This window comes from Stegostoma tigrinum, chromosome 15 (genome assembly GCF_030684315.1).
Source record: "Stegostoma tigrinum isolate sSteTig4 chromosome 15, sSteTig4.hap1, whole genome shotgun sequence".
In the NCBI taxonomy this organism is placed as follows: Eukaryota; Metazoa; Chordata; class Chondrichthyes; order Orectolobiformes; family Stegostomatidae; genus Stegostoma; species Stegostoma tigrinum.
In genome coordinates, this window is record NC_081368.1 from 23,809,022 (window position 1) to 23,822,876 (window position 13,855).

Sequence of the window (13,855 nt, forward strand, 5' to 3'; positions counted from 1 at the left end):
TAAGCTTAACAGCATAAAAGAACACATTCTCTTCAGTGATTTCTATTTGATTTCAATCTGCAAAGATTTTCATTGTATACCCTATGGAGACTGATAATCTCACAGCAACTTCTGGATTTAAGTGTTTGACTGGGCACATGCATCAGAAGCTAGCATCAGTCTCAAAATCAATGAGGGAACCCATGCATGGCAACCCCAATTCTGGTCCATGATTCTGCAATTTGTGTATGTGGAATTTTGAGAGACAACACATCAGAACCATCAGGCACTGGCAATAAACTCAGTTTTAGAGTAAGTGACTGGGTTATAATACCAAGATAGCAGTTTGCTCACACAACTTTCAGATGTGTTCTACATTTGCCAAGAGATCCAATTCAACAGGCTTTGCAAAATTCTGCATTCGGCCAGAAATAATAGTATATACATAAGAACGTATATAGAGATATCTCCTCCTTTACTTTCATGGAATGAAATGGAATGTAATTTTAAAAACAGAGTCTAAAACTTCTCATGCAAGTTTTGAGAACTGCACTGCTTTTCCAAAGTAATTCAATGTTATGATGACACACCAAATGGAGTACCATCATGGGTTAAGAATGTAGGCCGTGAGTTTCAATCACTTCTTACATTTTGATGTGCAGTGTATAAAATGCACAAAGATTCAAAGGATTTATTGTGATCACAGGTGTGGGATTTCATCAACTAAATCATCCACATCAGAATGATCTTTTATTTTAATAGACAAATTGTTAAAATGGGTAGCTGACTTTGTACTGTACTTCTGGAACAGTAACATCTGGAACACAATTTGCAACATGGTCTCTTATTTCAATCAATATGGCTGTTGATAAAGGTTGAGGTGACGAGAGCTGATCTTAGGTTTGGAGGGTCAAAATGTAGAAGCAGTTTGGTTGCAGGTAAGAGAAAGCAATGGAGGTAGTCACTGGTGTGGGCGATTTATAGGCCCCCTCACAGTAGCTATACTACAGGAGAGAACATAAATCAAGCTGTAATGAAAACTTGTAAGAAAGATACCGCAACATTTAAGAGATTTTAAACTTCAGGTGGGTTTGATGAATCAAATTGGCAAAGGCAGCTTGGGGGATAAGTTCAAACTGTATTTGGTTTTTGAGAACAATTCATCGTGTAGCAAGTAGGCAAACAGGCAGATAAGTTTTAGGACCAAGAAAGATTTTAAAAAATGGTGGTCCTAAATGCTAATACCCAGATTTTATGCTACACATGAGAGGGGACAGAATTAAAAGGTGGTTAAGCAGCTGCATGTGTGGTTGGATGGTGAAGGACGACAGTTGGAACACACCAGTGCCCATACTGACCAGTTCAATGCCCTTGCAGATAGATGGCTTGTGCTATCGAGAAGGGTTTCAACTAGGAAATCCAATATTAGATGGGAAAAACAAGTTGTACAAAGGGTTGGGAATGTCAAAAGGGGCACTAGATAACCCTAGAGCAAGTAACAGTACAGGCATTTGGTAACAGTAGGAGTAAATACATGTTCTAAATTAGGTTTAGACTGCATGTATGTGAACACTGGGAGAATGATAATTATGACTAGTGAGCTGTTGGTTTGGACAGACAAGGGGGTGATAGGACATTACAGCAATACTGGATCAAAAAGCAGGTAGGACTGGATTCTAAATAACTTTAGATAGACAATGCATAGGAAAGATACCCCGAAGGAAAGAAGAGAGAAGAGGAGGGATATCAATATTTTGAAACAGAGGTCAGAGGGAAGTTGAGAGCGCAGACCTGCCTATAGTAAGTTAGAATTCAAGCTTGCTAGGCAAAGTTGTAATTGAACAATGATCTGTCTTTAAGGATATATTTAGGTACAGTGGAAGCACAGTCCCACAAGGATGAAAAGGCAAAATAAGCATATTCAGAGCTCTTTGATGGCAAAATTGATAAGACAATACACTGAAGTAGGAAAAGGATGTCAGATTGATAATTCAAACAAGATCAATGTTGAATGCCAGAAGTTCAGAGGCAAGTGAAAAAAGTAATGAGAAGTTTTAAAAAAAAAGGAGAGAGAATAGATCCAGTTATAGAGATTCCAAGAAAGGCTGCTTTAAGCATACAAGTAGTAAAAATGTTGTAAAATAAATGGTGGTGCCAATTACAAATCAAAATGGAATTTGCACTTTCAGGTGGGACCATTGCTGAGATATGAATACTTTACATTTTTTTTAAAACAGTACAAAGATAGTGTCAAAGTCAGGGGAGGGAATTGAGACCGGGACTGGTTAAAAGTTAAGAAGAGGTCAGAATAGAAAAGCTGTCTGTACCTAAAAGTTGATAAGTCAACGGCATTAAAAGAGATACATCCAAGGATACTGAGGAAAACAAAAGCAGTAACTGCAGAAGCACTGGCAATTTTCTAACATTACCTGGAGTTGAAGAATACAGAATTCCAGATGGTACACACCTGTAATATGGAATTCATCTAAAAACCCAACTAAAGGGTAGATACTTCAAATCATCCTACTTGACATATTATGACACACTTTTGGAGGTGGTGGAACTTAAACCAAGATTTTCTGGCCCAGAGGCCATGACACTGCAAGATGACCCTCAGCTAAATGGGTTTATTTTTGATATTTTCCAACCACCTATTCGGAGATACTACACACATCTGGAGTGGGTGGGACTTGAAACCAGACCTCCTGGCACAGAGGCAGGGATGCCACCATTGCGCCACAAGACCCTCAGCCAAATGGGTACTTGACAGCTTTTAAAAATATCTCCTAGAACAAAATAAAATCTCTTGAATAAATGCAATTTGTCTAGGCAAATAAAGTTTAACCAACTTAATTCACTTTTGTAAATGAAATAATAGAGGGATTCGAAGAGGAGTACGTGCACTCTAATCTTGAATCCGTCATCTCCCAAATGCCCCTCTCTTGCCTTATAATCATATTTCTCCCGTGTCTGCACCTGGTAGAAACAGCATCCTCCTTTTTACTTCCAACATCATCTTCAAAGTTTCAGCTGTATAGCAATCAGTCCTCTGTTCTCCACAATATTTCCACAGCAGACGATGCACTGAACCTCACCTCATTACATTATGAAAGCCTATTCATAAGAACACCATTGGGGAGTAGGAAGAGATCATTTGGCCATTTGAGCTTGCTCCGGCATTAAATAAAGATCACGATAGGGATCTCCCCTCAGTTCCATTCTTAACAGTCTAAATCACAGCAAGAGGACGTTCTTTCCAAAACAAAAGATTTCACTTCCTGCTCCTGCATCATTATCTCCAGTATACCCCATGGATCATTTCCTTGGCCTTTCCCTCAGCTTTACTAGTTGGAGCCATATAGAGCTGACTATGGGAGGTCAGTCATCTTAGCACTAGTACATCTCTGGAATTCCTGTGTAGATTTGTTTTAAAATCAACTTGTTCAAATATTTTATGAAACGCCCCTATAGTATCAATGACCTTCTCTCCACCAGGTGGTCAAAAGGTGAGAATGTTTCCTGTTAGTTGCACAATATTCAATTCTATTTGTAACTCCTCAGATACTGAAGCAGGCCACATCTACATGCAGCAAGACCTAGACTTGATCTAGGCTTGGACTGACAACTGAAAGTAATATATATGCTACAACTGCCAGGTCACAATGCCCTCCAACAAAGGAAAATCTAACCATTTATGCCTACAAGTTCAATGGCACAGACATTGCTGTGTGCCTCATTATTAACATCCCCATGTTTACCATTGAGCTGGACAAGCTATATGAACACTGCGCCTACAAAAAAGATCAGAGGATGGGAATAACTCCCCTTCGGACTCCCTAAAGCCTGTTAGATTCCACAAAGAACAAGTCAGAAACGTGACTGAGTATTCTGCTATTGTCTGAATGGGTACAGCTCCAACAAGAAGCTCAATACCACTGAAGACAAAGATTCCACTTAACTGGCATCCCATCCACCACCTTCAAAACACAAACAGTTCAGCTAAAATATAGGTAAGGTCACGTAATCTCAATTTATCAGCTGCTAAACCCTCGTTCATTCCTTTATTACCTCCAGACTCGGCTATTCCAATGCACTCAGTGAATTCTCACATTTGTGCCTTTATTAACTGGAGGTAATTTATAACTGTTTGCGATTGTCTGAACTTGCAAATTCAATTCCCCATTATCACTGAGCTTGCTGTCCTACACTAATAACAGTAAAAGAAATCACATCATGCTTTCAAAATTCGCCATCATTTAACACTTTTTTTTATGGCTTTGCTCAATTCTCTAATCACCTCCTCCTCCCACTCCGCTCCCTCCCGCAAAAAAAGTCATCTGCACTCTAATTCTGACCTCCTGCTGGGTCACAAATGAAGGAACAGCAAATAGTGAATCATGTATATCTGTATATATTTTACACTTCTCAATACGTTTTTAAAAAAAAGGAGAAATCAGAGACCTGTTCTGAACATTGCTTTGAAAAGAACAGCTACATTTTGAAGTATGGATCTGGTTTCCATTTGGAATTAACTGGCCAGCACAAAATGTTACCAGAACACTATGTGTGCTACATGTTTCAGTCTGCATGAAGTCCAGAGACCCAATCACCAAGTTGTCTGTCAAAAAGTACTACAACCATGTCCTTTTCTCAAAAGGTTTCAGACAACACCAATCAAATCCAGCACCACAGGCAGGATTTAATTCCTTGCAATGTAGCAATTGGACTTGGGCATTCACTGCATACTTTTAGATATTTCTATGGATAAACATCACAGGATTATTTTGCTTCGCCAAAAACTACTTACCGATACCAAATGAAAAATTCATATTAAGCAGTTTTGAACTCATTATTTTTCAGAACTCCCAGCTACATAAAATGTTTAGGCAAACCTTAGAATAAGCATCCAAACAATGCATACGGAACAAACTTTTGGAGGGGGCACAAACTGGTCAATTACTTGTTTGAGGAATTTCACTACAACATGTGATGGAGTGAAATTAAGGAATAAAATGGAAAAAAACTTACTCAGGTGACCGCATGAGAATTTAAAGGTTAGAGCGGTATAAGCACACTTTTTGGGTGCTCTAACTGTGTAAAGTTCATATCTGTGTATTTATGAAACTACCATAAAACTAGAAATTTAAATATGTCTAAACCAAAGCCCAAAAAGAAAGTTAAAAAAGTTTCACTCAAAAATGAATTGCATTCGCACATAACGTGACAACTTTGGAACTCAGTTCACAGACATTAACAGCAGTTATGCTATAATCTGTTTCAAACAAGAAGAAAACTGAAAGAAAGGAGGTTGTTCATTGTTTTTATTGTAGTTTAAAAATGCTCTAGTTAGAGGGGTGAAAGGAAAAATACTGCAGAAATTTGGCAAAGCTCAAAATGAAAGATGCAGACAGACTAATTCACTCCTGATTTGTGAATAAGTTTTAAATTCAACAAGCATTACGCTTCTTACATGCAAAGATCACCAGATTTGAGAGTTTGTTCAGCAAAGCACTGCAGGTTCTTTACAGTTTGAAACTGACAAGAAAATAGTTTTCACTTCGCAGGTATTTTCCATAAGCCAGTCAAATTTGCCAGTAACAGTTTCAAAAAGAAAACAAAACTATTTAAAAAAAGCAGGCTCAGTGTGAAACAGTGAAAGAAAGGTTCATACTACTAGCTGATCTTGTATTATGCTCATTCTGCCTTTCCTCTCTTCCTTCTTAAGTCCTTTATACAGTGGCAACTTATTGCAATTGTAAGTTACACATTTTACGTTTTTAAAATGCTAAGCCCCGCAATGGGCATCTAAAGAAATGCATTTAGTTGGTCAGGAACAACTACTGGGGGAGGGTGAAAGGCAGTTTCATTCTATTGGTACCAAAAGAAACTTCTGACCCTGTTGTCATGTTCTCTGGTCAGGAGAGTGATGTTCAATTTTTAAAAGAGACATAAGATTAAGTTGGAATCTGACTAAAACCTTATCTCAATGAATTATAGCAGTGCATCCATTTTCCTTGTTAGAGATCCTAGCTTTTCTACCAAACAAATGGTATTGAGTCTAACAGGGATGAAAAAAGGACATGGAACTGCAGTTAATATTTAGAATAGAATAAGCTTTATTGTCACATGTACTCAAATAAGCACACTGAAAACTTTGCAAGTCACTACTTAGGTGCTAAAGGTGCAGTTTCTTAAACACTAATTCTTAGGGGAAAAATTAGAAAAAAAGAAATAAGATCTCACAAAGGAATTAAGGGCTACAGGGAGAGTGCAGGGGAGTGGAGTTGAAAGGCCCATCAGCCATGATTTAAATAGCAGAGTGGACTCAATGGGCCGAATGGCCTTATTTTCACTCGTGTCTTATGGTCTAAAAAGTCCAGCATTATAGATCATAAAAACAAATTAGTAAAATATAGAATATGTTCTGAATAACAGTCCTTCCAACTCAGATTATGCCACCCCTGACTCTGGACTATGTGGGCTTCACCTCAACATTTGATTTTGACTTGTGTTATTAAAAGAGGAAAACACTCACCGTAGAGTTGGAATCGAATCTACAATTCATTAGTACTGTAGAAATTAAACAGTAAAGGGTACCTAAACTACAAAAGATTTGGAAAGCATTCACTATTGGCCATAAATTGTGTTAATTTTGTTACAACATACAAATTGATTGTATTTGGCTACAATTTAAAAACTATTCTATTATCCCTTGCCTTCATAGACATGCCCTTGCAGTACTCTCAATCATTTGGAGCCTGGCGGCTGAATTTCATGTTTACATTGCTGCTTGTTCCACTTCCGCGTCAGCAAGTGAAGTCAGCACAACATTGCAAACAGTAACACTGCCAAAAGATGCATCCAAGTGGAAATGGCTTTGTTGTAGTGTTGACTACATGTGAATATATCCTAAATCTCACCACTTTGTAATACATACAGGTATTGCAGGTAATGCACCTATTAAGGTGTTTAAAGTAAAGTCTCTTACACAGCAAGTCTGGAGCATGCTCAAGTTAGTGATTAAAATTGAAAAAAGCTTTCCTTATAACTTCTTGGGTTCCTTATAAGTTCAGATATTCTAGTTAGCAAAATGAGTTCAATTCAATCAGTTACTTTAATAAGACAAATGCAAGATATTCTGAATTTTCAGGAACCGAATACACAAAGCAATAAATCAAAAGCACACCTTTCCAATAATAGAACTTCCCCCTGCTCTGCCCTCACTTATGGTATTATTCCTTATCCTCCATAGCATAGTGCCGACAATGGTGAATTATAGCTCACAAGGCCAAGGGGAGGTTTGCTCCCCTCAATTAGATAATGATTGTATTATAGGATAGGACAAAGATTTAGCCTCAACGTTACTTCAGCCACAATGAGAATATAACCTTGTGATCTTGGTGCTAGTCTGAGCTATACATCAATCAGCGAGACAACCAAACTATCCATCTCCCCGAAAATAGAGGTTTCATTACGAGGTTGTAGACATACTCACCAAGCCGGAGGTGTGGTTGCAAACATTTCACCACTCTGCTAAGTAACTTTGTCAGTGTGTCTCTGGTGAAGCATCTGTGTTCTGTCCTGCTTGTTATTTATATGCCACAACACATTGCAACAACCCAGAATTACACGAAGCAGAACAGGAGCACCTATACAAAGTCTTCAAAAGGAATGGATACCCGAAAAGCGCAAACCGCCGTTACCTCCCAGACAGACCACGACAGGAAGACAGAACACTATTGTACATTTCGGACATTTCAGAAATGACCACGTGACTACTCAGACCCCTAGGTATCAGGGTAGCCCACAAACTATGACAGCTACTGATGAATGCAAAGGATCGCATACCCAAAACCAGAAAAACCAGCATAATATACCAAATACTGTGCAAAACACAACGTAGGCCAAGCCGGAAGAAAACTGACAATACGAATACACAAAGACCAACTAGCCACCAAGAACCACCACCTATTCTCACTTGTCTTGCTACACCTTGACAAAGGATACAAATTTGACTGGGACCACACAGCCATAATTGCACAAGCCAGACAAAGACACATTCCTGGAGGCCTGATATTTAAACCAGGAATTGAATACTGAATTAGACGCGGTGTGTACAAACTGCTGAGAAACAGAACCAGAAGGGATGCCAAAACACCCCAAACTGAAGCACATAAACAACAAGCGGCACAGAACACAGCTTTCAGCGAAGGCACACGGACGATGCTACCTAGGAGGGTGACAAAACCTTTGCAGCCAAACCCAACAGATCAGAGCGCAGAGATAATGGGAACTGCAGATGCTGGAGAATCCAAGATAACAAAGTGTGGGGCTGGATGAACACAGCAGGCCAAGCAGCATCTTAGAAGCACAAAAGCTGACGTTTCGGGCCTAGACCGTCCTTCAGAAAAGGGGGATGGGGAGAAGGTTCTGAAATAAATAGGGAGAGAGGGGAAGGCAGACCGAAGATGGATAGAGGAGAAGATAGGTGGAGAGGGGAGTATGGGTGGGGAGGAGATAGGTCAGTCCGGGGAGGACAGACAGGTCAAGGGGGCGGGATGAGGTTCGTAGGTGGGAAATGGAGGTGTGGTTTGAGGTGGGAGGGGGGGGACAGGTGAGAGGAAGAACAGGTTAGGCAGGCGTGGGTGAGCTGGGATGGTTTTGGGATGCAGTGGGGGGGGGGGGGGGAGATTTTGAAGCTGGTGAAATCCACAAGTCTGTAACCTCACCCATAAGCCAAGCTATTAATCTTCTCAGAAACTAAGTTTCATTACATTTTTGAAGGGTTTTGTCAGCATAAATTGAGAAATACTGCTTGTTCAGTGGGGGAGTCAGTAACAAGGTGTTAACTTGAAATGGTCACAAAGACAGTGATGCATGCTGCACAGTACAGTGTTTTCCTGGAGATTATTGCATCTTGTAATATAAAGGATAAATATTTGAAATAGGAGCAGCACAAATAGGAGAAATATTCAAAAACAAACCTGGAACGGCATTCTTCCACACTCAACTTGAGCAGTTAAGTGAAATAAAAAGTGTAAACAGCCAAATATCAGTCTACCAATTAAATACTACAGTTAAGGTTCTAAACACAGCTGATTAGACTACTGACATTTAGGCATCACACTACTTAATGGAAATTAAGATAAAACACCACGTGTATGCACACCTTATTTGTATCCTAAATATCCACACCCTCCAACACCCTGCACCAGCATTTTGTGGCTGAAGCATACACTGTCCACAAAATATAAAACAGTAACTTAATGAAGGGTTGCGCTGAACTTCAAGCTCCCTGACGAGGAGATAAATCTCAACATTAAAACTCTGAACTCCTTAACAAAAATGAAATTGTGGGAGTACTTTCATCACAGTTTAGTGATTAAAATAGCATTCATCATACCTTCTCCGGGGAACTAAAGATATTTTGATGTTTTTGCTCCTATTAAGAATGAAAAAAATTGCAAATCTAATTTCACACTGTAGCGACAGAGAAAGAATAGAAGCTTGAATAGAAGAAAGTCATTTTCAAGCAATGTTTAGTACAGCACGAGTTAAAATCTTAAAAACAGCAATAAATCATTCATGCCTTTCCAGCTTCAATATTTCCTCCCTGAAAATTCAAAGCTAACTATTTTAAATGGCTCAGAAAATCAAGATGGAAATTAAATTTTGCATTCCCTTGTTCCTCATTTAAACTAGTCACTCCTTTGCCTCTTTTTTAAAAAAAGGCAGATTTATAACTGCAATAGTGTTGTCTTGTCCCAAGAGATCAGTAATTCAATCCTGGAATCTGAATAGGCACACTTAGTGTAGTCAAATTTTAGATGAAAATCAAAAGCCAGAAATATATTTAAAAGTCACATTTTATAGCACCTTTTATGAATTCAGATATATGAACTCACTGCTTCACCAACAGTGAGCAATTCTTTGAATTGCAGTTACTAGTTAGCAGTATTACTTTCCTTACATTTGGCATTGGTACAGAAACAAATTTTCAGAAATGTTTAAAAACAATTGTATGTAAAGTGTTGAACACTACTGAAAGTTGACTGGATTATACCATATACTGGATCTCAATGATGACACACAATATATCCTTATTATGGATATCCGCAAATGTGACTTAAATCTCCAAGCTCCTGTGCGGAGCCATTTTTATAAGTTTAGTAAAACCCCACATCAATACCATCATCTTTAATATGGGAAAGCAGCTGAAGTATCATTGAGAGCTGTAAACAAACAAAACCAAGAGCCATAAGTGATATTTGGATGGGTGATTAATAACACAAGATATAGACTTTGAGGGAGGTCTTAAAAAGGAGTGAAGGATGGAGTGGCAGAAAGACTGAGTTAGGTAATTCAAGTGCTTAAGAGTCTAAGCAGCTTAAAGAGCCAACCAATAGTGGAGTAAAATAAATGCAAGGTGAACAAGAAATCACAGTTGAAAGAAGAGAGCTTAAAAAGATAGCGGAGGTTACTTGAGGGTCTGAAAGCATCTACTGTACAAAGTACAGTGTGATTACTACATTTGGTACAATTTGGGATTCAAAGGCAGCGATGTTTCATAAACACAAAATAAGTAGCACTGAGGAATAATTTATGTAAAAATTGTATGGAGTGTTATTTCCTGACCTCCGCCCTAAAATTTTCTTTTAAAAGTTTAAATCCAAGTTTATATTAAATTAAGATTGGCAGTAGAAATAGGATGTTTTAGGTTGGCTAAAACATTATTTCAATTACATATATACTAGACAAAGGTCATTTCTCAGATGCCTGCTTTACAGGCTGAAATAACCATGTTTGTCTACTTTCTTTGCTACTCTGATCCCTGACAACACACATCAGCATCATAACAATTCCCTGTACTGCTGCAAGCATTTAATGCCCCTAGTTTCTTAGCTACCATAACTAGATAGAGTATTCAAGGTGAAATAAGACAAAGGTGCCTATAAAAGTTTGATTATTACTTCCTCCGACATATACTACTGTGTTCTCATAACTTCATCCTTACCTATTTCAGTCATAGCATCTATGTTGCCAAATTTTTCCTTCCTATGTAAAGTACTTTACATTTGTCTGCATTAAATTTCATCTCACATTATCTGCCTTCTTCGTTCAGCAAATCCATTCTGTAATTTCTCAACCACCTCCTCCAGTTCCACCTATCCTGCTGATTTGAAAGCAAGTGCAATATTAACCATTTTGCACCAAGTTCTCAAATCAAAAATTAGGAAAAAAAGTTAACATTTCGGGTCCAGTGACCTTTCCCCAGTTCTGACTCATTTCTCCTTCACAGATGCTGCCAGAACTGCTGATCTTTTCCAGCAATTTGTTTTGTTTCCTGATTTACAGCATCCGCAGTTCTTCCTAATTTTTGTAAAAAAAATGGAATAGTATTAGTCCCAGCACCATACTGAGGGATTCCACTCTGACGCAGATCTTCCAAACAGTATTTATTATAACAGTACATACATAATTGTAGCATATTATTCACTCTTAGTCACTATAACAAGAGCTGTCCACTCTGTTGTAGAAGAGAGGGACATGAGAACGGCAGACTAGAGAATTTTATAACAACATGGCGGTCAGCTTCTGGGCTGGCTGACTACTAGAACAATTCAAATTTTTTTTTGCATTTTCTTTTTCTACACTTAATGTTTATACGATGTAACACCCTGAACATATTTAAAAATTAAACACAGAAGACACATGATAGAGTAAAGACTCAAACAGCCAAACTTGCGTATAATATTGGATCAAGTCTGCACGACGTTAACATACCTTCTCTTTAAGAACATGACTCCATAAAGCAACACGAGTATCAGGTGAAACAGTCCTTCACAGATAGTCATGAAGCACCATATTTAGATGATGTAAATTTCCAGGTTTACCCCAGAGTTTGAAATTTTGCCAGAACTAAAAAAAAAGATTCTAAATTTTTTTCATGTACTTTTAAGAATCTCCACCTACAGTTCTGTTAGAAGTCCAACAGCAAAGAATCATTAGATCTAGGCTACACCATAAAATGCTTAATCATTTATAATTAGATATCAATTCTTTTGTTATAGCTCTAATAATGAATTATTCAATTTGCACCTAAAAGCACAAGCTACAGCTCATATTAGTTCAATGACATTAGCTCAAATCCCTCTAACAGAACACACAACAGTCCACCCATGAGTGTGTCAGCAAAGAGCATGCTCAAGTGTAGCTGCAAGACTCAAACTCTGACAACGTAAACACTCCATTAACTGTTTCTAAACCAATAAAGACATTGCACAGTCAAGTCTGTAAAATATCTCAATCCGTCTTTCCAATCTACGCTTCAAGTATCCCTTGGCCAGCAGATCCTGAGAACGCCTAATATTTGTACCAGGTATCAGGAGCCTTCGGGCTTACTTATTGGTATTTGTGGTAGAATAATCTAAACTTGATGTGCAAGGTCTTTTGTCTGCCATAGATGGAAACAATGCAAAATATATCCCAGCAGCCAGTTCATGTAATCCTGCTCTACTAAAGCAAAATGAATGACAGAAACAACAACTGGACAATGCAAGCTAATTTTCTTTTACTTGTATGCATTTTTTAAAAAACAATGCTCCAAAATAGATAGTAGGCCATGAGTAAGATGCCACAATAATCATCTCCTGGCCTAATTTCATTTCTAATGCCATTTGACTAGCATTCTAAATATAGTCTGAAGGGAGGTCACTGGACACTCAAGGCTGTCAGACCTGCTGAGTTTCTCCAGCAATTACATTTTTCTCTTCATATTTCTAGCACCTGCAATTCTTTGTTACATTCTAAATCTGGTAGCTTGGATATTCGAAGGTAAAAAGCCTCCAGATATAACCAGGACCACTAAATGCCATCTTCAGAGTGCAGAAGGTCAAACAGAGGCAACGTAGTTTGAATTTGGTCTCTGAAAACCTAAGACAGAAACGTACCCTGTGGATGATATCATCAGAGGCATTTTTTTTAAACAAATGCTTCATTATAAAAGCACCTAAAAGCACAAGCTACAGCTCATATTAGTTCAATGACATTAGCTCAAATACCTCTAACAGAACACAACAGTCCACCCATGAGTGTGTCAGCTCTTTGAACAGTAGTTACAAATATATGTGAATTACATTTACTTCTGATTGTCTCCCTTTAAAAAACAATAGAAGAATAAGGAGAAAACTTAATGAAACATACAAGATTCTTAAGTGATTCAACAGTGTAGATGCAGAGAGGTTGTTTCCCATTGTGGGAGAGTCTAGGACCGGAGGGCATAATGTTAGAGGAAACAGTTATCCATTTAAAACAGAGATAAAAGGAGGAATTTCTTCTGAGGGCATTGAGTCTACGGAATGCTTGCTGCTGAGGCTGGATCATTAAATATATTCAAGGTTGAGACAGGCAGATTTTAAAAATCAGTGAGGGAATCAAGAGTTAGGCAGAAAAGTGGAATTCAGGATTATCAGATCAGCCATGATCTCATTGAATGTCAGGGCAGGCTGATGGGCCTGAAATGTCTACTTCTCCAACATCTCACGTTTCTAATTAGACCACAAGACCATGGAGAAAACTAGACATCAAAGTGTCATTTCAAGGAAGTATGAGGGGATTTACAACAGATGTACATTACTGAAGAGCATCACAGTATCCTTTGACAAATATTATTCACAATCTAAAGTAGTCTATTTCAGTGTATATTCCTGCATGCATTTTACTGGTGGTTTTATAAAGCTCAAGGTCTTTCAGGTTGACGAGCAGGAGCGGGAGCAAACAGGACACAACATAACACGACACACAGAGATAACAAAGTGTAGAGCTGGATGAACACAACAGGCCAAACAGCATCTCAGGAGCACAAAAGCTGTGTTCA

At 38.3% G+C, this 13,855-nt stretch overlaps 1 protein-coding gene across 1 annotated transcript in view; it reads right to left on the reverse strand.

Annotated features, from left to right (window-relative positions):
* The window catches only part of LOC125458806 (nuclear protein AMMECR1-like), a 188,198-nt gene that overhangs the window by 41,086 nt on the left and 133,257 nt on the right, over positions 1-13,855 (reverse strand). The gene's annotated exons all lie outside the window — the stretch shown is intronic.